Below are 26435 nucleotides of genomic sequence, written 5' to 3' on the forward strand. Positions count from 1 at the left end.
CAGACCAGTACTTTGTCAGCCAGTCACAGATATTAAGCTTGTGCACCCCACACTGCTGAGCAGTAATTGGGCAAGAAATCTCTTCCCCATTCACCCATATGTCTTAAAATAGGGTGGAATTACCTTAAGAAAAGAAGTATCCCAACTCTACCCCATTATATCCCCTTTGTATCTCCCGAACAGGATTGCTTTTCTCCTCAGAAGAATACACGAAGGAATTAGGTGACAGGAAAATTGGGAGTCCTTGCCTCTAAGCATTCAACAGACCATCAGTGAATAATAAGCAGGTCCCTTTCTCTTTCCAGAACAGCAGCTGTGGACACTGATAGACAGCAAGCTGATTGTTTCAACATATTCTGGGAAAATTTCCCAAATACTGGCCTGCTCTGGTGGTCTAGCAGTCAGAAAAAAAAAAAACAACAAAAACCCAACAAAACAACAAACCAAGAAGAAATAAACATAACCCTTTTCAAAAATAGAGACAATGAGGGGAAGCAGGACTTCTTTTTTCTCCCCAAAAAGCACTATGAAATAGCCCTTCTGTTCATTTATCATAGCTACAAGCAGAGCTGCTTCCTAGAACGTCTCATCACCAGTTAGTACAGCATTTGTTGTAACAGCCAATTTCCACAGCAAGACAGTGTTACAAGAGCTGTTGAGACAGAGACACATATAAACACAAAAATACAAAGCACTCTGACTTGCTCATTACAGGAGGAAGCTGCAGCACAGGCAGCTGTCAGACGGTGACCAGTGTTCAGCTGCTCTTGTCCAAACCGCAAACTTGCATGACAAAGCACTCAGGAACCCTCTTTTGGGACAATTCCTGCTCGGAGCTGATGAGATGTCACCAATTCTGCAGCTACCCAGGGATTTTTCCAGAGAAGATGCAGACTTACATAAGTTTTAGGGCAGCAATTCCTTTTTGTCTTGCTATACAAATTTGCAATATCTAATGTAACCATAGTGTAATGTAAGAATGAATTACTTTCTCCCATGGAACAAAAGGGATTGGTTCAAAAATCAATAGCCTGGATTGCTCTCTACACCTCTGCTTTTAAGAACAGTGTCACTCCCATTTCAGTGAGTATGCAAGATACATGCAAATATCTTCTGCTTTGTTCTCTTAAACCTGGTGATCTTTGCAGAAACAGAAGGGTGCATGCTTCATTTCTTAGGGAAACAAGACCTGCCTATTGTTTATTTCCAGGACTGAGAAAGAATTCGAGGAACTAATTCACAGAACAGAGCCATTACAGCTCTGACACTTCCATCCAAGACACGGAAGAGCATAACCTCTGACCATGCCTGAGGGCACAGCACAAAGGTGCATGTAAGAGGTGGGACTTTTAACAAGAGAAGCCTAAAATTAACAGTTAGCTATTAGCCTTTATGTGTGCAGATGTTTATTTCCCAAGCAGGTTCAGACCCATGTAAAAAGAAAGACGTCTCTTTTCTCAGGAGGGTGGAAAAGAAAGGCTGAACAGTAGAGGAAAAAAGGCTGATGGCAAGGGATCTTGGGATGCTTCACAGCTGCTGCAACTTTCTTCTTTTCCAGTGTGAAATGTCATGACACATGCAGGAGCCACATTCAGCCATCAATATTTATAAATCCCAGAAGCTACCAACTTGCTCCTGAGAGCAGACTTTTATATACAGTACGACTGCAGCAGACTATAAGACAAGCTCGATACCAAACTAACGAGAAATGAGATGAAGTTAATACACTGTAAGCCTTGGCTAAATCTGTTTGTCCTATTTATTCATTGCCTTGTTGATCTTGAACCTCTAAATAAGAAATCTGGCCTGTTCATCACTATTGCTTATTTATTCCTCTGAACTCTATGAATAATGAGACAACAATGTTTGTGCCCACTGTAGAAAGAAGAAATATAAATAGAGATGAAATATTCTGTCTAGAGCAGGCATTCGTAGAACAAATATCCCCACTTCTCCTCCATTAGCAAACGCAAAAAAAATTCCCTTTCTGAAAAATTGAAAGGACTGCAAATATAAATGTCAGCCAGCACCAAATTGATCATCATCCAGCTTGAGACAAAAAAAATATTATCATTTACTTAAGAATACTTTGGTTGATGTGAGCTACTTGGCAACTCCCATAGCCAGGCCACGGCTTGGACAGTGAGATACTGATGTGGGATAGCATTTCCTTATTCAATATCTGCCATCTTCATGTGTACAGCTGAATTTATCCTTGTTAAAAATCTGCCTAGCAAGCCAACCCTTTAATGCCTGTTTCAAAAAGGGGAAACAAATGTAAAGTGATTAAGTGTCTTGCTGGTATTGCAGGAAAAACAACTTCACACAGGAAAGATGTTGAGGAAACTGCTCTTATTTCACTAGCTTACTAGGGGGAAAAATGAGATACATATATTTTAACTCAGTAGCTCTTTAGGTGAAAGTCTTAGGTGAAAATTTTCCAGGAGAGCACCTGGGCAGTAATGAAAATAGCAAAAATCTGGGCTTGAATGAATGATCCTTACAACTATAACACGCTGTAAATGAAAGTCTAGCTAATGCTATGTCCTGTCTACCCCTGGCTCCGTATACTTTTACGTGGTGTGAAGTTTGGTCTGGAAAATTCTCATTTACACATACTAATGCCTGAAACAGAGCCTGAAGAACTTAAAATATTTCATCTGGAAAGACTATAAACACTATTGCTAGAGATTCCCAAAGTAAAGCAGCCTCAGGTTGACAAAAAAGTTTTGTTCTGCTTGAAAGGGAAGTCAATTCCAGTGGTCATCAGAGCACTTTTTTTCTTTGCTTGCAAAAATGTGTTGTTTCCCTCCAGTGAAGATCCAACACTCCTCACTGATGGCTAAAGTTGCAAAGAAAAGTTATCTTCTTGTTCTGGTCTAAGAATAAGCTGCAGGAGAAACAGCTTTTTTCCTGTGAGAGAGGAGAGAATTGCTGTAAGGTTCTGAGGATCCTGGTGATGTATGTATCTGGAAAGTCTCCATCTGTGCTCCTCTTCAGCTTGTCCCACCTCATACATGGCTCAACAATTCACATAAGGCTGGCATCAAGTAAAATGGAGAAGTCTCTTGTGAGAAAAGGATTTGTGTGGGGGGAAGGGGGATTGGTGGAGGAGGGAAGACGTTCAAGGAAAAAGAAAGAGGTCAAATGACCAAATGATTCGGAAGATGTAGTCCTTTATCTCACTGAAAGGCAACACACAGTGGACACTGCAGAGCTTGCTAGGGCCCAAGCTTAGGCTCTTTCCAGCCCTATGTTTTTCTAGCAAAGGGAGGAGTCCAGCAGATATTGCTGTATCTGACACTGAATAATACTGCTCTGCTGGATGTGCCAATGGAACAACTCCCACGTGGCTCAATTAATACATATGGGTGGCTCAATTCAGGCACTGCCCCTAAGTGGAAATTGAACCCCAACCGTAAGCTTGTCCTGGGTGCTCAGGAGGGCCAGACAGATGCCAGACTAATCTGTAATGTGCTAACATACTGCTTAATTCTTTCCTCTTGCACTAGCTGGGAACCCTCCTGAATGCAGGGGCTCTTCAGCTGCATCTTTTGCAGTAGCTCCTCTATGTTTTTGTAGTGGGCATTCTCCTGTTCCTTGGGCTGAAGTGTCTCAATGCGCCATCAGAGAAAGGGGCTGCCCTGCAGTTCTCTCCAGCCCAATCAAACTAGCACAAATGCCAAAGTAGGAGAACATTTTGTATGCTGAGATACTCAAACGAGACAGTGGTCTGATGATTGAGCTACTTACCTAATCTGCCTTCCTGAGATGGGTCATCTTGCACTGAGGAACAAAGTCTGCTTTTTCTTTTCTTAGTGCATCAGGGCATTTTCCTTTTCAAGTAGTCTCTGTTCTTTCTCTTCTTCGACACATGCATGTGCTTCCCACCTCTCTGAAAGGAAGGGCTGCAACAGAAGAAAGGTTGTAATCATTAAAATCCCATCTGCAAAGAGTGCAACACCCAGTACCATCCTGTGCAAGCCCAGCAGGTAGAAATGAGACTGTCTGTCATGAAGCCACTGAGTGTGTTTGAGTCCTATTCCATTCAGATTGCTGATAAAAGCAAACCCAGGTGGGATCAGGCTGTCAAAGAAAAAGGCCAGTCTTTTAACTTGGATATTTAAACCAGATTTGAAATAAACATGCAGCCTGGCTCAATTCTTTCAGAAGACAGATGAGGGTAGGACAATGAATAACTGACTTTTTCTCCCTTTACCTGGCATTAAACTATGCGACACAGGGAACAGTCAGAGGACTAAGCAGATTTGAAACCTGGAGCAGACTGGATTCAGAAGAACCAGAATGCTTTGGGACTGAATACTCTTTATAAGTCCAGTCACCTTAGTCGGAGAGAAAAGGAAGGGGACACTCTGTATCCTACAGTCAAGTTCAAGTGGTTTTTCTGTGCTTCAGTCTGCAGCCAAAGATCAAGGAGTTGGATGGATCTCCTAAGGAGCTGCATGTTAAGGATTGTACCTCGTGCCAGAGGCTCTGAGAACCTCCACACTGAGACTGTTGGCCTCTCTGCAACTGGAAGTGCTGAACCTCACATGACAAAAAGCTAGGCAATACTGAAGCAATTAAACAAGCTTCCCAAGGGAGAAGCCTTTCAAAGGGGCATCCTCTCGGTCACCCCATGTCTTCCCCCATCTCTTGGCACCCCACAGAATTTTTTTGTGCTCTACCCCAGATCTTTCTCTTGCAGCCAAAACATGTTGCACAGGCAGGTGGCAAACAAAAGTATCCATCCCATTGGTATACAGGCAGATCAGGAGGGTCCTCTTCCATAAAAATATAATGACCTCAAAAGGAAATGAAGTGTTTTTTACTACCTGCCTTAAACACCACCGGAGTGTGCAATGAAACCAGCTTCAAGTCCAGAGCTGACACTTCTGAATGCTAACCAAACAACCAGCAGCACTCCGACTAGTCAATAAAAAGCATTACTAAGAGTTGCTTTTCTCCTCTAAGCCAAGTGGAAAAAAGCGGTGCCACAGAGTTGCTGATGATATATTTAGCAGTGTTTATCACAATAAACACAATCCTTTCCCGATTAAGAAACACAGTCCCCAGCGAGGCTCAGCACAGATCTCGTGGAGCCACACTGTGCATTGGTATGAGCCAAGTGCTGGTCAGGTGTCATATCAAGCCAACTGCTACACCCAGCAGTGTCTCAGTGCCCCCTAACCAAAATTCCAGCATTAAACTAATTAGCAGTATGCTCTTGCATTTATACATCCCCTGCAACCAGCAGGATAAAAGATAAATAAGTTGTTAGCCTCTCCTAAAGGCTTCTAGACTATTTATTTATAGACTCATTTATAGGTGCCCTTCACAGAAGCATCTGACCTTTTCATAATGATTACTGAACCTCTCCCATAAAGTCTGTGCATAATGAGACAGCATTATAGTGCCCATTTTAAAGAGATGAGAACATGGACTGAAAGCAAGTAAATGAAATGATTTGGTTGTGGATGCAAGCTGTTCCACAGACACATGCCAAACAAAGACACTATTGCTCTACCACATCTCCTTTAAAAGCCACTCAGACTGGTCAGGCAATGCTGGAAGAATTTTGTAAGGCTATAACAGCTACAGATCAGCCCTGGACCCAACAAAGGCAGTAATAAGATGCTCACAAAAAATCCATCCCCTCAAGCACCAGCAGCACCTTCTGATTACTGTTCCTCTTTGTGGAATGGACCTAGGAGTGACAAAACCACACTTTTGAGGCTGGCTTTCCTTGCAGTCTCCTAAGTTGCTCTTGGTGCACCTCTCAGGGTGGGCCAAGGTTTTCCCTGCCTGGAAATTAAGGCATGTTGGAGAGTCAGAGCAAAGCTTCATTTCAGTCCTTCAAACAAACCCATCACTCACAATACTTACCTTTCATTTGCCATCAGTGAAACAGAGGTTTCTGTACTTACATTTGCCCTTAAGTAATAACTGCAAGCTTGATTCCTTTCTGCACCACCATTCTGGAAAATTTTCAGGTTTTTTCCACAGGTAAAGATGCTAACTTGTCACCAAGAAAATGCAAAGAAGGTACTGCTAGAGCTGCATCTGGGTGACAAATTGAACCTCTCTATTTCTAGAGGATAACTGGTTGGAAACCTTCATCCCAGAGCACTGAGAATCACCAAATGAAACAAAAGATGTAGGAAAACTCACTGACTTTCATTATGAGAAATGAAGGAGTCAATTAAGATCAACTGCAAATTAAGCATTGTTGTGTCCTAACTTTGTGCTTTTTGCCACAGAAGCAGCTGTCATCTCTGCTAAAAATTTTGCAGGAAATAGAAGAAACATAAGGACCACCCTAAAAATTCCTTCCAGCTTGATGCTTGTGCCAGAGTATTTTCTGTCCAAATTTATATTAAAAAAAAAGAAAATGCAAGCAAGCCTTAAACTTTCTCCACTGATAAGAAACAGAAGCACAGGCATAACATGTTTCTCCCCTGAAGGTAATTTGTTAACAAGCCCATGGAAATGTCCTCAATGCTACTCTTGCCCAATGTTGAAGGGATGCACTCCTGAGGAACATATTTTTCTCTTGAGCTGTGCTGTCAACAACCTCTTTTCCTATATACAGGATCATGAAATAGTGGAAATGGGTAAATCTGGCCCATTTCTTTTTACACCAAAACAGCTTCCAGAATAGCATGAAATATCCTCTCACCTCTCATGTCCCAGAGTGCCACGTTTAAGGCATCCAGGAATTAAGCAGTAATGATGTCACAGATAGCAAAGAATAACACAGCAGACAGCTTGAGGGCACTTTATGAAGGATTTCAAGACCTCACAGGAAGCCATTGCTCTGTCCCCATATAGTGTGTACATGTTATTAATAGATATTTATCTTCCAAAGGAAACAAGAAGAAGAATAAGTGTACAGTCAAAGAAACTGAGAGGATAATTACTTCAAAAGTATAACTAGGTGATCACAAGCTGTTTTGAAAGGATGCCTTCTGTGATATGCCATACTTTTCCTAAAAATGCCAGGCCCTCTCAGGTGTCCCATACAGTCAACATGGCAAATTCATGGTGATGTTGACTGAAACTAGAGTCAGGGGTAAGAAGATAAGAGTGAGTTCTGCAAGTGCCCATTTTTTTAAGGCATATTTGAGGAGTCAAGGATTTTCAATTTTGAGATAAATTATATGTTTAAAACTAAAAAAAATATCAGTTATTTAGGTCAAATAAAGTTCTTTCAACACCCTGGGGTTGTCTTTTCTTCCAATAACAACCACCAGAGGTTTTGATTACCTTGTTTCCTGTTTTTGTCCTGTAAACGAAAAGGAAAAAACAAGCAAACCAAACCATGTTATTCATACTGTTTTGTTCTACATTAAGGTTTTGTACTAATGACACTTAAGAGCTGGGATTTCCATCCCAAATGGTTAATGACCTGATTTTATACTGTAGTATTCTATATGAAACAACTCCCAAGGGCATTACCATGCATATAACTCCAGACATCTGTACCACATTAACTAAACCAAATTCTCAAGTAGCTGCTCAAAAGCTATGTACAGGACCCAGCCCTCACCTTACATTGCAGCCTGGCTTCAGTGAGAGAAACAGCACCATGATGTTGTGTTACATTATACGGTCTATAAAGTATTTGGTTTTATTGCTTTCCTCTTTTTTTTGATACCTTGAAGAAAGATAAGGGTAAGAGAGGGATGCATACAAAGCAGTTTTATTGTCTGTGCCCTCACTGGGTTACACAAAGATTCAGTGCTTGCTTTCAGCTTTATTATTATTATTATTATTATTATTATTATTTTAAATAAGAAAAACCTTGCAGGAGACATGGAAACGGTCAGGATTATTTGTTCAACCGATATGAGGCCTCTTAGGCTGGTTTCTGGTTTTAAGCTATCATTTTGGCAAATAAAGATTAGACTATTTCCAGACAACAGTGGATGTGCTAAGCCACCCTGTAGTGCCTGCAGAAATGGAGGAACAAATGAAGGAAGAAAATATCTTTGCTATCTAGACCTGATCACAAGTGTACCCTTTGCCAGGATACTTAGTGAATATTTTGCTGCTTTGTGCTTTTTGCAGCTTGTGGAAAGACTCTACAAGCACAAGAGATTGTGCTGTAACAAGCAATATTATAACTAAAAGGCAGAGAGGCCTTGCAGGGAGGTGTTTAAGAGGTGTCTGGATCTGGCACTGAGTGATGTGGTTCAGTGGTTTAAGGGCTACAGTGGCAGTGCTGGGGGCACAGTTGGACTTGATCTTAAAGGTCTCTTCCAACCTTGATATGTCCTGGGGGGCACCAGGCACAGCATTGCCAGCCGGGCAAGGGAGAGGACTGTCCTGCTCTGCTCTGCACTGGGGCAGCCTCACCTCCAGTGCTGGGGGCAGTTCTGGGTGCTACAGTGCAAGAAAGATATTGAGCTATCAGACAGTATCCGAAGGAGGGGAAAAAAGATGATGAAAGGTCTGAGGGTGACAAGGATTGGCTGAGGTCAGTGGTTTGTTCAGCCTGGAGAAGAGGAGATTGAGGGGAGACCTCACAGCAGTTACAACTTCCTTGTGAGGGGAAGAGGAGGGGCAGACACTCATCTCTTCTCTGTGATGGCCAGTGACAGGACCCGAGGGAATGGCCTGAAGCTGTGTCTGGGGAGGTTTAGGTTTGATATTAGGAAAAGGTTCTTCACCCAGAGGGTGGCTGAACACTGGAACAGTCCACAGGGAAGTGCTCACAGCACCAAGCCTGACAGAGTTCAAGAAGCCTTTGGACAATGGTCTCAGGTACATGGTGTGATTCCTGGGTTGTCCTGTGCAGGGCTAGGAGTTGGAATTTGATTACCCTAATGGGTCCCTTTCAACTCAAATATTCTCTGATTTTGTGATTAAAATCTCAAAAATACTTTTGGTGGGCCTTAGAGGGTACTTATTCAGCAAAGAAAGACTTTTCATACTTCTAAATGTTGCTTTTTTTCATTTACCTTGAAGAGCCAGTGTTTTGCTCCAAATGATATGAGAGCCTGCCTGTGGAGGAAAGTGGTGAGGAAAAAGGATGAACCAAAGCAAACCCAGCCTTTCTCTACTTCCTGGATTCCCAGTAGATGCCATTAAACAGCAATAGCTGGTATCCTGAGTCAAGTAAGGGCAGGCTAAATCTTTACTGAGAAGGGCTGACCTGAGCTGCTGTCACACAGCAGCAGTGCAAACAGCCCATCTGGAGGTGGACATGTTTATGACCTGAGTTTGCAACACATTGCTAAATTCTACAACCATGCCCTTACCTCCATTTCAGCCAGCAACACACAGAGGTGCCAAGTCACATTTGCCTTTCCTTTGAGAGATGTTCTGCTCTTTTTCTCTGAGGTCCTAGCTGTAAGACACCTGGGCTCTCCAGGGAAATATGGACCTGCGTTGCACAAAAAATTAGGCTGAAGATGGGTGATGGCGCAGTGTAAGACACACACCTCTTGTGTTCAATGCACAGCACTTAAAGGGGATGAGGAAAGCCTTAGTTGGGGTTCCGCAGCTCAGCATCACCCCTCCAACCAAGGCTTGACAAACTGCAGTACTAATTACCCTTGCTAAAAGGTCGGGTGAAGAGTTCCAGCTTCTACTGAAGGGCTGCTAAGTTTATTCTCAAGTTTTAAGCAGCATTTAAGTGGTCAAAAAGGTTTATTCTAGACCCAATATTTCACCTGCACCAGAGCAATACAGTATTTCTTGCTTATATGAGCATTTCAGTGTGATTGACTTTGGGTTACAGGGAGCTGAAGTCATGTCAGACCTGTTTCATTCTGACATTTATTTGTGCAATGAAATCCAAGGATCTTTCCTTTTGTCTTTTTTTTTCCCTATGTGCTTCACTCAGTACTCTCTCTGTGACACTGAAATCCATCACGCTGCTAGCCCTGGTGTACCCATTAGATTGTACGTGCCAACAATGCTAGAGCTCTGTGATGGAGGAAAGACAGCAGTGAGAAAAAAAAAATATATGTGGCCTGAGGAAGTAAATTTTAATTTCTTCCCAATCTTTCTCTGATTTAGGGTAAGATTCTCTCACCCTTAATCATACTGTGATACACTAACCTCCCTCTCAAGGAGGAGGCAATGAATAAATGCCATGCAGCCAGAGGCACTTTTCCTCCCATTCATTCAAGCACTGCACAAGATGCCCAAAGCAGCCCTTCACAGCACTAACCTGCCCAATGGAGAGACATGTCCACAAAAAGAGCCATTTCCTCAATTAAAGAAAATTAGAGGGACAGTTAGAGAGAAGAGTCTCTTTCCCACTCCTGATTACTGACAGACACACAAAGCCACACAGCTCCAGGGTCTGGAATGGAAGCCAAGTAGTCCTCTAACATTTCCCGTGCAAGCTCCTGCATCACTTTTTACTGTGCCCCTCCAAGCTCCCCCTCCAGAAGTGGGTTGAAATGGAGTCCTTATGGCTGATGCCTGGAATTTCAGAGCCCTGCTGCAACTGCTGATGAGTAACCAGCAGAATGAGCCTTCCTTGGGTGTGAAGGAGAAAGCTCACATGGAGGACGATGCAGAAGGGACTCCCCATCGCTACCTGTGTGCTGCTGGAGACAGAACAAACATCATTCCCCACTGTTGCAAATCAGCAAGTTAGTTTTCAGCAGTTTCTCTGCCTGCTTACCAAGTGCCACAGAGGATGGCAATCCATACAGGCAGTGTTTGCGTGTAGGGTGGCAAGCCAGCCTTGCCAAGGCTGTGTGCTCTCAAATGTGCAGCAACATGGAGGTAGGAGGAGCATTTAGGGGCAGATATGCAATGATGGCTCACTTAAGCTGTGTGAGGCTAGAGGCTCTACTGCTAATTTATCCAAGGCCTTTCACACACAGCTCTAGGTGATTTGTGTTCAATTTGGCTTGAACTTCTTTCACAGGCAGTGGTCCAAAATAATAGCAAGCTGAAATAGCTGAGAGCAAGTGCTCATTTCCACTGCCTCTGGTGGATGGGAGCACCATTAGCATTCCTGGGTTCAGCCTACTGCAAACACACATGGTTTTTGTCAGATGACGCTGGGTAGCAATGCGCTCCAAAAGAGTTCAGCTCTGCTGTTCCCAGTTTGAGACAACTAATCCTAGTGACACCCAATTCTCTACCCCCCTCAGGGCTGCAGGAAAGTCAGGCCATGATGGGGAAAGATGCAACACTGTTTTAACCAGAATATAGATGCTCAAGCTTGTCTTTAGTCGCCATTGAATGAAGAGTCTCTTCAGTGCCCAGGGACATCTGCCGTCCACCTGAGTCATGGTGCTTGAATTCTGGCAGAATCAGCAGAGACAAAGATGACAAAATACAGAGCAGAGTGGGGGAAGGAAAGGAACAGTCTCAGGCAAGAGTTAAATGGAGTGAGAAGGCTGAAAACAGATAAATGAGTCTTATCTGGAATAACAAAGTAATGGGGAGGAAGGGAGGGGAGAAAAAATACAAAGTGAGCAGCAACGGGATTCACAGAAAAAGAAGTAGAAGGTGGTTAGGAGGCAGTGGAACAGCTAAGACATATGCAGAAAGAAACAAAGGAAGAGAAAATGTAGAAAAAATTTAGAAAAATTCTGTAACCCCAGCCTTGCATTTAGGCTGTTATTCAAAATTAAACACAAAAAGTCACAGAAATGACAGGGCACGTTCAAAAAACTCTGTATGAACATCTCTCACTCCAGGCAAAGCATACCTATTTGTTCTTGTCTGCTACTACTATGAACGAGTTGCACTGTGCACAGATTTCTGAGCACATGGCATTTTGCAGGGCCAGGCAGCTGGATCTCTTTGCAGCTCGTGCAGCAGTGGTCTTTCTAGGTAGCAAAGCCAGATGATATCACCCTCCTTTTCAAGCAACTACTGCTCTTATCTACCAAGGCAGGGTTGCAAACACCAGCCCCACCTTCCCAACCAGCTTTTATTGACCTTGTCCCATTTGCAAAGTTTACCCTGAAAAAAAGACTAAGATGTGATGGAGAGTGACCAAAAGACAGTTTTCGAGCCCTATTTTATTACAGATCTCCTCTGATGGAGATCTTCCATGATGAAGCAGCTCTTCCCTCAGCTGTGGTGTTTATAGAACTGCTCTTTCTTGTGCAATCCCTGCTCGTCTTTCCCTGAGCTTAAGTACCATCTTTCTTCACTGACAGACTCTCTCCTATACTTGGATAGACAAAACTTGTAAGAATTGACATATTTGTCAGATTTGTTCAGGCTAAGAATGACTGGGAAGGCAAAAAAGAAAACCAGAAGAGGATTACTACATACACCCTATTTCCTTTGGAAACCAAGCTAAAAGCATTATAGATAGGCTTAGAAAACAGTTACACCCATTAATCTTTGATTGACCTTCCTGATGCTATCAAAACTGAGAGCAGTGAACTGTGCGTTTTCCACTTGATTTGTTGTGTTCTTGTTCAGTAGGTTAAAATCTAGGACATGTCTTGAAAGACAACTGTTTGACTGGGGCAGCCAGAAACCCATCTGCTTGATGACGCTATTCCATACTACCTGTTATATTTCCTAAAGCACTTAGCCTCTCCCAATGGCAGAGGGACTGCCAGCTCCAGAGGGTCACAGCTTAGTGACACAAGTCTGATTCACAGAACAGGAGTTGTCACTACTGCAAACCAAATTCAGGGCTCCAGTGGCATCTCATGTCATTAATAGGGCTAATGAGGATTTGTCTGAATCAGGTTCAGAAAGTCAGGGAAGAGTTTAAGGCACTTTCAGACGTTAAGTGCTTCTTGCATCTCACCAAATTTCTGCATGTATGAAAATTCTAACCTCTGAAACAACAGACTGTAAATACAAGAATCCAGGGATAGACAGAAGGGCTGGAGATGCACAAGTCAAATGCTCCATGCCAGACACCACTTCTGTGCTCAGGAGCCTGACAGTCAGCTACGCTACATCTGCTGATCAGCTGCAGCTTGCTGCTGCCTGTGCCAACAGAGCATTTCCCAAATTCTGCCATTAGCACAACCCAGGAACTATGTCCAACAGGCAGTTTCCATGTGGGCATGCAGCTCAGCTGAAGGAGTTTAACAGTGTGGACAAGGTCAAGTCCTGCCAGCTGGCCTGAGAACCAAAACCTGCTCTCTGCTACTGTTTAATCTACGAGCGCAGATGTTGCCCACAGCTGATGGCAGCCCTGACAGTGCCCACTTCTTCACATGCCATCCACCACTTACTTTCTCCAACTTGAAACACTGAAAAGCTGTCCCATTCTTTAAGGATCACCGTCCCATACTGTCCTACCCTTTTATCACATACATGAAGCTACCCCAAAACACACCTGTACCTGAAAAAGTAATCTCTACAGATGGTAGTTACCAGTCCTTTCCCAGTTTCTCCATTTCCAAGTGAGGTGGCTAATATTTTACAGAGATGCTGCTGTTTTGTCTGCTATCATGTTCTAGGTGCCTCTATATTGCTGAATTTTAATCTGTTTTGCACACATAGGAGAAGGTTTTCTGGTTTGTGGTTCAAAGGAATAACTGCACAACCTGATATAGAGGCAGCCACCACTGGCTATTGCTTACAGAGAGCTCTAAGCAGTCATTAATCTTATCAAACAGAAAGTGAAATATTTTGATATGTTTCAGGAGAAATTCTCTGATGCACCCATAGGTGAATGCCTGATTTCATAGTTCATGCAAATGCATTACTTCATAGTTATTGCATTGTCACAGGTGATATATACTATTAAGATGTTTTCTCTTGGGTTTTTTTATAATCTCTCCTGAAAGCAAGTCATTATTCAATGAGAAGTAACTGAAAATTTGTATTCCTGCATAGTTCCACCCTGTTGGCTGGCTTCACTTAGGTCTCAAAAAATGTAAGTTTTCTTACTGTCATGATGCTGCTGTACAATGTCGCTTCACTGCAATCAGGGTGTTATTCTGGTGGGACCAATACGGGCTTTCACTCTCTTGACATCTGAGTGCCTTTCTCAAAGGAGCTTAATTACTGATCTTTAGTACATCTGCAGCACGAACTAGCTAGATTCTGAAAACACCTCTCAATAGGAATTCCATCTTCCAGCTGAAGAATCCATGTGGCCCAAAAAACATGGGAAAAAGCAGATGTTAGGAGATGTGAGGGAGGACTTTGCAGTGTCGTATCTCTGGCTGAAGTCAAGTGACAATAGGTGTTGAGATTTCAACACTTTTAGACCTGGGAGTTCACTTTCCAGCTAGCTCTATTGCTTTTCAAAATTGGTCTTGTTTATCCTGGTGCTAATATGAGGTGTGAAAATGAGGTATGTATTTATCCAATCTCGGTGATCAGGCCTGTCAGCCTGCACTCCAGGACAATCCAGAAAACTTGTCACGCTGCAAATCTGTCTTACTGACTTCTAATAGTAAGCTCTTCCCACAGTATTATAATACCAATTCAGCTATCAGAGAAAAAGCACATTTTCTGTGTCCTGAAAAACTGAAGGGTTCTTGGGTTTTGTCGTCCAAAGGGAAAAATAGACAGAATGCTGTTCAGGCTGACATTTAAACTGCCTTTCCATAAAAATTCTGCAAGAGCAAATGTATAGAAATGGTACAGAAGAAAAGTGCTTCTGTTGGCTCTTCAGTCTGAGCCATGGCACTATTTCAAGGCTGATAGACCACAGGAGAGCTAGATGCTCCTGGACAGTTTTGGCATTAAAGATGTGGCTAAGATAAATAGCCAAGCCCTATAGAAGAGTGTTTTCACAGCTCACCCAGCCTGGCAGCTGGGCCGTGCTAAAACATCAAAGCATAAAAAATTGGCTCAAGCCAGCTGCCCAATCCAAAATTCAAACAGTGGAACCAACCTAGGCAATTAGGGAGAGGCTTATCACTAGGCAAAGGCTGTGTGCTGTATTCTTTGCAGCAAAAAGAAAACCAGCTTTGTGAGTAGAGTATCTCTAAAACTATTAATTCATGGAGGGAGGAAGCCTATGTAATCACCTTCATAAAGAAAGGCAGGTCTGAAGCATTGAGTTTCACATTTTTTCAGAGATTCAGCACACAGCAGTTGCCCTTGGTCTTAATGAGGTGAGGAAGATGGGATTTCTCCGGTGCTGTCACAAGGGCATGGATCACTGAGAATTCCTGTGGCCAAGCACAGTTTTTCTATTTGAGTATTTTTAAAGAATTTTGTCCCCTCACTATCCATCCTGCTAAACTTATCAATGTTGCTGCTGAATTCATTTACATTCAAGATACTAAAAAGTTCAAAAGAGTCAATGTTAACACTTTGCAAAATTGAAACCCAATGTAAACAAGTAGACTCAAAATTCCTTTAGTCTGGGTATGGGGGAAAATGCAACATTTTTAAACCTGACCAAAAATTTGAATGCACATATAAGCTATGAAGCTCTTGACTAATAGAGAGTGTAGGAGGTACTCAGAAGAGACAGGAGAGTGGGTAGGATGGATTCTCACTCTCCTAAACCACAGAGAGATCAAACAAAAAACAGGCCCAGAGAAGACAAATCTTGAAGGTCTGCTTGGAAGACTTTCACTGATCAGGGAAACACATGGATTAATGGTGTCTGTTCCTTTGTGTCTCATCCAGGCTATGACTGCGCAGCCCAGAAATGCCATGCTGACAAACTCCCAGGGCACTGAAGCTTTCTTCAGCTTCTAAAGTCAAAAAGAGGGAAATATGCTATGCTAGGGCAGAGCAGTAGTCTAAGTAATGCTAAAACAGCACACATCTTTAAAGGCTTTTTAATTTCAGTGGTATCTTTTGTATCCCAAGGAAAATATAAGCAACCTCATTCTCATCACTACTGCTTATGTAAACTGCTCTCTCCCTCCTTTCCTAGCCATTTGGAAAGCCTTTTTTTCTAGGTATTTTTTTCTTTTGTTTGGACGAGGCTGTAAGCCTAATGCAGGAAGGACAAGCTTCAGAGGGCAACCTGTGTCTCATTTCAAACAGCAGATGAGAGGGAAGAGCAGCTAGACTATAACAGAAGGCCATGAAGTTTCCACTCATTCACCAGGACACTCAGTGAAGGACCACCTTCCAAGAGGAAGAGCTCAGTATCCTCCTCTGTGCAGGAGTGCAGGTGGTGGCAGATGAGCCCTGTGCAGCCACAGTGATGCCTGTAGCCTGCAGCAAAGCAGAACCTCATGTGCGTACATAGATCCATGTGCAATTTCTGCCTGGTTACTTCCATTGAGAACCTGATTCAACTGTATTTGGCACTGGCACAGCACTCCAAAAAGCTCTGGGTAGAGAGGAGACACTGCCTAACTGGATGTGTTTTCATGTGCACTTTGCTTCATTTTATAAACCACCACTAATGTTGAAGCCCAGACACTGCACCTCAGCACATTTAAATCCTCCTGTGGGAAGGCCAGTGACAGAGCTGGTATATCACCTTCTTGCTAATGGACAAAATTCATCATCCAAAGTAATTTAAACAATTCAGGATGGTCAAGTTCGTCATGACAACGACTGTGACTAAGACCCTGTCTGAGGCAATCACACTCAGAGCCTTTTTACATTTTTTGCTAAGGGAGAGGCAGAATGCCAGGATACAGGAAACCAGCTGCTCTGGAGTTCCTGTTTCTCTCTAAGGCTCAAGAATGAGGTCATGGTGTCTGATTAAGGCACTTCAGCAAGGTATCTGAGATGAAACTGGATAGGCAATGTTCAGAGTTCTCCAGCTTCAAAGTGTGTGCTCATCAGCCTGCAGCAATCCCTAGAAAGAATCTGGAACTTGTGTGGCCAATGACAGTCCTTACACTGACCTTCTCATTGCTGCAGCTGTGGCTCTGCTTTTGTGTAGGTCACTGGAGTCCAGCCCTACAGTCACAGAGAGCAAAGGAATCACAGAGCAATAATTATTTAGTCTCCATCAACCAGTAACATCAGGCAACATGCTGGACACTGATAAGCATAGTTGCAGTTTATCTCTGGTTGAGCAGGATATAGATCCTTCAGGCTTTTTTCTCCTCTTGCACGCCCCCTCCAAAACCAGAGAACCACTCATGGTCAGCACTGTTTAAGGTGATGGGAATCAGCTCCCTTAGCTGCAGCTGTTCTTATTTTCTGTCTCCTCATGTGTTTTCTTTTTCTAAAAGGACAGGTAATTACTCAGGACCCAAAAATCTATGTCAAAACAATCAGTAGTGACATCTTGTTGACTCCAGAGAAACTGCAGCAGAAATTAGTCTGACTTCACTATTCTCCTTTTCTTTGTAACAAATGGAACAACCTACGGAGGCCCCGACTGTAGGCAGCACCAAGCAAGAGCCTGCTCCAGCCACTCCTGTGGGGTTTGATCCCTCTGAGATGCCATTTTTCTCATGGGATTCTCCCTAGTGGTGTCTCCCTGCCTTTCTCCTCCTTCCCTGTCCACAGGCTGTCACAAGATCAAGGGTCACTGCTGAAATTAGGCTCAAGGAAAAAAAAAACCAAAAAACCAAGAACAAGAAAAGTTCTCTTTCTGAACTTGGGAAAATACACATAGCTCCTCTTGCTGTCCACCCTATGTACAGAGGACTGGGCAGGGATGTTAGCAGAGAGCTTTGACAGACAGGTAAATAGATCTTTATCCTTCCTCTAAATACTGCTTCATTCTGAACCTTCTTCTGCCCAAAACTCTTTATAGTCTAACCAAAACCAGCCCATTACAAGAAAGGGAAGGACAGAAAAGGAATTGTAGTGGTAGATGTTAGTTTGGCAAATAAACCACCAAAAAAAGTGTGAAGAAAAATATTTTCTCCTGAAGCAGGGGGGCTTGTTCATCATTTACCTCATATGTTTACCCTTGGGCTATCATTATATTAGCCACATTTCCTGACTGAGCTGGAGCACCTGGTAACTATAGTAACCACATTTTCATATCTGCCCATAAATTTCCTCAGTTCTAATTAGGACACCCATTTATAACAGCAATAACAACAGAAATTACAGCAGACTTAGCGCAGATGCAGTCACCTCTCTCTCCCTCCTGACACAGAAATGACCCCTATCTGAGTAGTTCTTATACCATAAGATGTCACTTATGGCACAAAGCCTACTTTACTTGCCACTTCAGCCACTTTGTATCCATCTGCTATGCTGCCTGTAGCTTCTCACTTTCCAGGAAGCCTGTTCATCAGTCTTCCAGTTCAAACAAAAGCCAGTGAGCTTCACATCAGGCTGCCTAAACCTGTTTTTTCTTGATAGAAGAAAGAACTCACACCTTGCCTACAACAATATCGCACACACAGCACTATTGCAGATTTTACAAACAGTGGGTGAATGCTATTACAAGCAGAAGGCCTAAGCAGTTCAGTTTACAAATTTACCTATGCAATCCAGACAGTTTTGAAGAGAGGATAAACCATGTCATCCAAAACAAATGATAGGTAAATGATGAAGCAGCAATGTGCAAGAAATCAAGACCAAGTAATAAACAATTGCAAAGTTCAATGGCCCAGTGTATTTCACCACAAATTATTTCCTTCTCTATGAAACAATAAAGCTTAGTGAACAATTTGAAGCCTGCTGACATGATTTAAAAAGATGGATGGGCTGGTAGGTAGCCAAGAGTGTTCGCCTTATTGTTCACGGAGTCACTGCTCAGAAGTACATTTGTCTTGGAGTCTACGTGAATTATTGTCAAAAAAGTGACAAATCTCTTTCTCAATTTAGGCTATACCATGCAGGCCTTACATGGCTTTCCTTTGCTAGAAGAAAAAAGAATTTCAGCTGTGTACTGGCAAAGATAAGACAATAAAGCCCATCTCTACACAGGTCAAGAGAGCAGCACTGCTTTGTCTTTAGAGTTGGTAAACTGGTTTCCATTAGAAATTTTTCTCTTGCTAGAAAAGCACATCACTTATTATAACTTATCCATGACTACCAATAAGAATATCTTCTCATGAACCTTTATCCACTTTTCCTCTACATTCCCTGGAGGCTGAGGGAACTGGGTAAGAAAGCATACTGGACCTTGGACTCCTTAGACTGTGGTTGCAAAAAGCAGATAGGGTTTGTTCATTGCATTCTATTTTATAGCTTAATCTGCTCTTTACACCAAGTAATAAGAGCTTTTGAAGTGAACAGTGTTGTGATGAGAAAATGTAAACTTTAGTGAATTGCCACAGAAAGATTCCAGTTATTTGCCAATTTAGTCATCAAGCACCATTCAGAAGTGTGGATAGAAAACGTGGTGATGATCAAATTCTAATATAAGCACAAAAATTGGTTTAAGATGCTGCCAGATGCAAAGCACAGTGAAGTTCAATGCCATATATATGTTTTTTCACTTAATAAGTGAAAAACAATTTTGGTCACTGGCAGACTGGATTAATTTTTGACACCTCCCTCAGTTCATGAGATGCTGTTTGGGACTTGGGTGGAGAGTCCCCTGTTGCACATTGTGCCACTCATTACTGTACCCTCATTTCTCCATCAATTTCTTATTTATTCAGGCTGTAGTCTGTTAAAAGAGATGGGCATTTGCAGTATGCATGATGCATAATGAGGCTCCAGTCTCTGTGGAAGCCTCTAAAACTGCCCATCATACTTCTCTTACTGGCTCTTCCCATTTTCATCAAGAACACTCTCAAGCTGTCAAAATCTTTCCAAATGACCCCACAGTAACCACTGTAGCCCAGAGTACTTCTTGGCTTTTTAAATATTAAAAATAGAATGTGAAAATCACGTTTTATTTGATTTTCCTAGTTAAAGGAAAGCAAGTATTTGACAGAAAAATAATTGCCCTGAAAATAAGAAAAAAGAACTAATTAAAAATAAGATTAAATAAAATGTTTCGATGTGATCTCTTGAGCTAGTTTCTTTTCAAAGACATGCTTTACCTGGCATAATGTGTGGTTTGTGAGATCCCCATGTAAGGTTAAGTACTCCTTGGTAGTTGCCTGGAAACGATGACAATGACAATTTGTTCTCATTAGGGACAAATAATGCAGAAAGGCTGTTACAATTGTACTTATGAACATTTAAATAAATTAATTTGTTTTTTCTGTCTAAAGATGTAAGTTCTGAAGTCTTACCAGAAGTGTTGCCAGCAAAATAGATTCCAGCTTAAATGGATGAGTATGCACATATATTCACTTGAAATTACCACTGTTATTAACTAGTGCTGAATTACCACTATTATTATTATTATTATTACTAATACTCTTATTACTATTATTAACTAGTGCTGAGAAGAATACAATCATCTTGGCTTTGGACTGTTTTTGTGGGGTTTTTTCTGGGTCTGTACACTACTTTTAGAAAAGGTCCTCTGAAAAGTAGGAGAGGAGCTTTCAAAGCTGCTGCTTGGAAAATTGCCAAGAAGAGCAGAAACCTACCCAAAACCAGCTACCACCCTGGGAACTGGGAAATTCTTTTTAAGAAGAAAAGCCCACAAGGTTAGTTCTTGCTTCTCAGTTCATCGAAACCCACTACTGCTCTGGGCTCACCTGGAGACACTCTTTGGGGTTTCAGGTTCACAGCTATCCAGACAGGGCAAGGCCAATCTGCACAAATTTTAGAGTTTAGGTGGTCTGGGGGCCACCATGTACCCTTTAACTCTGTCAATTAACAAAGATGCAGCCCCTGGCCAGTTCCCTCTCCTTTTCATCAAGGCTTTCCTTGATGGCCAGGAGATGCTGTGGTCAGTCATGGGAAGCACAGACCAGCCAAAGCACCTTCTTTACAGAAATCAATGACAATGTGAAGCATCACAGCTGCAATTAGAAGAGCTTCAACTAGTTCACACTGCTGGTAAGTGAAATGAAAAAACAATACGTTTAGGGTTGGGAGGAGAACATCTTTTCTTAAAGTATTCCAGCCAAATATTTTGTCATGAGGATGGAGCAAGTGGAGAGTTGAACATACTTGTGACATTTAAGTGCCACAGTTGGCGATCCTGTATGCTCATTCCACATTTTATCTGCAGCTTGCCTGTTACATCGTATTTGGCTTGGATTAATAGAATCGATTTTGAATTGATCTGATGGAGGGGAGTTCTGCAGTGCTACAGGTAGCAGACATTTTATTGTGGCCAGAGGCAGGAAAAAATCAAGAAATCTACAGACTTTCACTGGAAGGCATTGTTATATTTAATACCAATACGAAATTTAACACTGTATTTAGCGAAGTCCATTCCGTCACATTAAATTTTCTTCCTTTTTTTTACAAGAGAGAGACAACAGATAGGGATGAGCAATTAAGAAAGAATAAGAGGGGGAAGCATCAGATCATCTTGGGTGAACTTTTGAGATTCTTTTGTTTTGTTGATCTTTTCTAAGGGAAGACCACACAAAAGATGATCAACAGCAGGGAACCATCTTCCTGGTTGGACAGAGCTGCATGAAGCTGCCATGAGTACAGGTTAGTAACCTGTATTCCTGCAAAAAGGGAGGATTTATCCATTTTGTTGCCTAAAGCAGGATAAACTACACTTTTTTGGAGAAGCTTACAAACAGCTGGATTAGCCAGCCAGCCGGAGAGGTATGGCCAGGCAAGAAGTAGATTTTGTAAACAACGAAAGAAGTTTTCCATCTGGCAATGCTGGGCGTAAGAGATGAAGGCAAACTCCATTCTGCTTAGAGAAGTGAAGACAAAGGCCATGCCAGACAGGAAGGATGCAGGCAAGATAACCACTGGTGAGAACACTTTCCACAGAGTTGTTTGTCTTCTCCACCACTGCAAAATCAGTTTAGAATTGAATAAATAGAATTGCTAAAAGAGAGTATGCAAGGTATTTCCCCAGAAGCTTTATGTTTCCAAAAAGCACAGGGCATGAGGGGAAATCTTTGGAAGAAAACATAGTTTATCTTGATTAATAATGACTGTCCAATAGCTAAAATTTTTGCTCCAGCTCAGATATTCTCTTGAAGACGACTGCAGAATCAAAGCTGAATCAGAGTTTTACATACAAAAACTTTGTGGGAATAAACCACAACGTGCAGCAAACTGGCTCATGTCTGTGGCTGGAACAAACACCAGTCAGCACAGAAAGCTTGGATTAGGAACAGAAAATAACATTAGCTGTAAATTTATCTCCTTTCTCTCAGTTAACATTGGAAATCAGAATATATTTTCAAGCCCAATTCCATGCATGCTTGTCAGATGGCAATAAGGAAGATTTTTCACACAATGTAGAATTTGAGGCATTTTCAAAGTAGTCATTTGCTACTCACAATGTGTTACATTGAAGTTGCATCTGTCTTACATATCTGTATCTCTCCTCTCCTACTGGAAGACTGAAATTTTCTGCACAGAGGAATAGTAAGAAATGAATAAACAACATGTTCCCATGACAGTAACCCCTCCTTATCAAGTACTTCTATTCCTACAGTTGTAATGGTAGTTTAGTATTATAAATTCTAGGCTCTTGCAGAGACTTGGCACAAAGTGCCACTAAGATTTGAATCTGCATCATCTCACACTTGACTCACTGCCAAAAGCAAAATTTTTACCTGTGGCAAATAAAAAGCAGCCTCAGGTTTAGGCAAAAGGAGCTGCAACAGAACTGCAGTGAGAATATGCAAATGCCGTTTTGCAGCATTTTACCCACTCCAGTGAGAATACTTCAGTGCCTTGTGCAAGACAAACAAACCAACCCACTCAAAGAAAAGAGCTCCTTTGCCAATTTGTAAGGTGCTCTAGTTATATATGAAAATTGTAGGGTTGACTGAAGAAAAAAAATTGAAAGATGACACGTCCATTATTCTGTTAAATCCATTTTATGGCCTGGTCTTAATTCTGATTCATCCTGCCCAGGGACAAGTGTGGCTACAGCAATGAGTGCTTTTAGTCATCACTGCCTGCAATCCTTTTCTTTACACACGTTAAAAGCAGGCTTTTACATGAGTAACTAACACACTGCCCTTTCCTTAGATACAAAATCGTAAGGCAGATGGATGGACATATGTACAACTGCCACTAACTGCTAATGGAGCCATTTGCACTCCACAACATGACACCAGCTTGGGATATTTTCTGGAAGAATTTATTTTTATAAATAAAACCTTGGCATCCTGAGACTGATATAATCCTGCTTTCATGCAACCTGTGTGAGACATTTAAAGGGACACTGGCACTCTCCTTTCATCCCTTTCTGCTGAAGTTTCAGTAATACTGTTTCATCAAAAGCCCCATTATATTGGCCCAGAAATTAACTGTATGTCTCTGAGCTTCAAAACCCAGTTTCTTTTAACTTTTTTTTTTTGTTTGTTTGTTTTTGTTTTTTTTTTTTTGTTTAAATACAGAAGAACAGAATCCCGATGGAGGTATTTAGGTTTTACTCAAGAAAGTCCCCACATTGGCCAAAATCAAATTGAAATGGAAGAAGAGTAAATGAGCAAATACAATGAAAGACTACAGCATTAGAAGTCTTCTTCCAAATTATGTGTCTCCATATCATGAATGGAAATGAGTACATACCCATTCATGTATTTTTTCCATCGCTATGGGCATCGGAGTTTTCCATATGCAGAAGGACTATAGATTCAGAGCTTCAGTAACAGGATCTGAGCCTCCATTAGGGAAAGAAAGATGGGTTCCTGCTGGAGTTCTTCTATAACCAAACTAGGTAGGTGGTGAAGTGATGCTGCAAGAACACAAACAGGGTGATCTCTCATTCAGGGCATTCAACTGGCATCTAGTTTCTGGTTTTAGGTGATGTTGATGAGCTCTTTCCCAAGGGGTTACCTGTAACAAACATCTCTGTTAAGGCTGTCAATGCATTAACAATCTTAGGAGTTGTCTTTGCCTTTTGCATGTAATGCCTTCCCTTTAACAGGATTATTAAATCATTGCATACTGTTCATATATTCGTTCAAAAGCTAAGAGCTCTTTTCCAGGCTCCCATGTAAACATTTACAGCTAGGTTTAAAGGGAGTTTATTTTTAAAAGTCATTCTGTCATAAATATTTAGAGTTTTTTCAACATTTACCTAGCAGCATTAATAAATAAGTAAAATCACCTTCCCCCACAAAAAGAGTTGATATATCAAACTTACAGTAGAGCTTTAGCTTATTTTTTCCATCCTTGGCTTTTTTAACAGATTGTTTACTTCTCCCAGGTGAAGCCAATATATAACTATAGGGGGAAAAAGCACACTAGGAGAGGACTCTTTCAGCCATTAGGACTTTTTCACTGGCAACTCTCCCTGTGTTTTCACCTGTGAATTGTCTAAGGTAATGGCCAATCTCAAACCATGGGCTGAAGTAACAATTTCATGGTAAAACTAATTTTTCCAATAAACACCTGTCTGAAACACTCTTCATTCTCAAAGAGCCAGAAGGATTATGACAGTGATTTGGATATCTATTTTCCTAAAATTGTCCTCCAAGTTTTCCTTATTCTAATGTAATGCCCAGAGTCCTTAGCAAATCCAAATTGTATCTAGAAGGGGAGAAAAAAACCATGGCAAAAACAAATGTAACCTTAGAAAACACTGATGTAAATCATTTCATTTCTTGTATGAAAAACCATTTGAAAACTAATCTAGTGCACGTTCCTTCCTTTCAGAAAATGTGAATTGATCTTTCAATTTGAATACCTGTCAAAGTACAGCCACTATAATGCTGATATGTCAGCCCGTCAGCTGATAATGTCTGATATACTGCAAAATCACACATAACTCCACAAGAACTGCTGGGCCAGTTTACTCCAAACCAGTGTGGGGGGAGTTCCCTCTTGGAGAATTTGGCAACAGTGTGAGTGAGGAGTGCCTTTCTCCCACCAGCACCTCCCAAAGTGTTATGTGAATACATCACAAGTAAAGGTGATTAAATTAGGTGATGGTAATTCTCAACACAGTGTTTGTTCCTTCCTTCCACAAACTTTCACCATGCTCCTTCCATACAGGGAGGATATTACCAGCAACTCTGGACATAAGGATGGGTAAATTTGCTAAAAAGCATTTAAGAAGTCACAGCCAGTGTTACTGAGACATTCTGGATAAGGTCATGATGGTGCTGCTATGCAGAGACCCACATCAAATACAATAATATTTAATATCCACTAGGAAAAAAACTGAGTGACACAATGGCTTACTTTACCAAAAAGGACTATTCAAAAAAGCCCCCTAAATACCCTCTTATTTCAACTACTTCACGTAAAAAGTCCATTCAAGGTTGTGGTTTATGCCAGTTTCGATAAAACACACACTATTGGGAAAAAAAGACTTTTGGGAAGGCATGGAAGTATTGGCTATCTGCTGCTCTTTTTGCTTGTTTCTAAACTTAAGGTTTAGTGCTCAACCTAGTCTATAATAGTGTACATTTAATGTAAGCTTCTGGGGGATGTCACTTCCTAAATGGACTCTTTTTCAGAAAATACTGAACAAAAGCAAAATTGCCTTGGATTTTAACGGAGCTGGGAATTCACTCTGTGAGCAGCACTTTTCCCCTGACTTTACTTTTTGAAGTAATATGTCTTGAATAACCCTGGGGTGTGTGCTCCTTCCAGGAGTACTGGGAAAGGACAACATCTAGAAAGTGAGAGCAACTCATTTAATAAGTGTACAGATCTCTGTTGAATACTCAAGAGTGCCTACAGATCTAGTGAAACTTTCAGACCATCACAGCAAGGTGAGAAATGTCCCAAAAATTTATTTTCCAGATTTGATACCCTATTTCTCATTTGCCTTTTGTTCAGGAGCCACCATTTCCCTCACAAGTGCATAATTTTTTCCACAAGCACTTGCTACCTGTGAGAAATTACTTTTAGCCTATAAACTGTCACTAAACACTTAATCTCAATTATTTGTTATTTGAGTGCAACTGGTCTGCTTAATTACTTGCTTCTGTCTTTTTGTGCCCTCAACAGATGGCTGAGCGTACTCAAATCAAGAGAATAACCAAGTTGAAAAATAACAAAACCTTTTTTTTTTTAGGCAAAGAAGGAGTGATGGCATGCTTAAAATCAGCACTATTTAAATATTTGTGAGCAGTGAGTGAGTTACATGCTCACAAGACAGAATTTCGCATGAGCTCATCCTGGTCACAAAAGCAGCTGCTCTGTGTGCAAATCCTTTCTGCTGTGCTAAAGTTTTTCCTATTTCCCAATACTACCTGTGAATCCTGAACAGAAAGAGATGCCCAGCACGAAGCAAAGGGCAAGTTTTGGGGGTGTCATTTCTCAGAGGGAGCCAGGCAAGTGTACAAAGCAACAAGTGGGTTCTTTTAGGCTTGAGGATGATAGAAGGAACAAAGGACAGGTCATACCCTGGAAGATTGAGCTTTCAGCCCTAAAAATCAAATCTCACTGGTGCTGTTTGGGCCTGAGTAGATGCTGCAGCTCTGGCTGTAGCTTAGGCATGACCAGCTCTGCAGGCACAGACTTGTGTTACCACACAGACACACTTCAGTGTAGCAGAGCTGTTTGAAAGGCATAACATTACTCATTTCTCATGGAAAAAATACCAAATTTTTCCTTCTGTTTCTATGAATTTTTTCTTGAGTGATATTTCGGGGTCTGAAGGTCACCTGAACACCAAATCC

The 26435-nt window shown here is 41.6% G+C and overlaps 1 long non-coding RNA gene across 2 annotated transcripts in view; it reads right to left on the minus strand.

Annotated features, from left to right (window-relative positions):
* The window catches only part of LOC121675044, a 50277-nt gene extending 40873 nt beyond the window's left edge, over positions 1-9404 (minus strand). The window contains exons 1-2 of one of the 2 annotated variants that reach the window (XR_006019948.1): positions 9264-9404; positions 3754-3908 (exon numbers count right to left, since the gene is read on the minus strand). This is a non-coding gene — a long non-coding RNA (uncharacterized LOC121675044). The remainder of the gene's footprint in view (positions 1-3753; positions 3909-9263) is intronic. The other variant, XR_006019947.1, reaches the window with a different exon arrangement.
* Between the last annotated feature and the right edge of the window lie 17031 nt (positions 9405-26435).

Source organism: Corvus kubaryi, unplaced genomic scaffold (assembly GCF_017639235.1).
Source record: "Corvus kubaryi isolate FWS band 111438036 unplaced genomic scaffold, C.kubaryi_AGA036_p1.0 71, whole genome shotgun sequence".
In the NCBI taxonomy this organism is placed as follows: domain Eukaryota; kingdom Metazoa; phylum Chordata; class Aves; order Passeriformes; family Corvidae; genus Corvus; species Corvus kubaryi.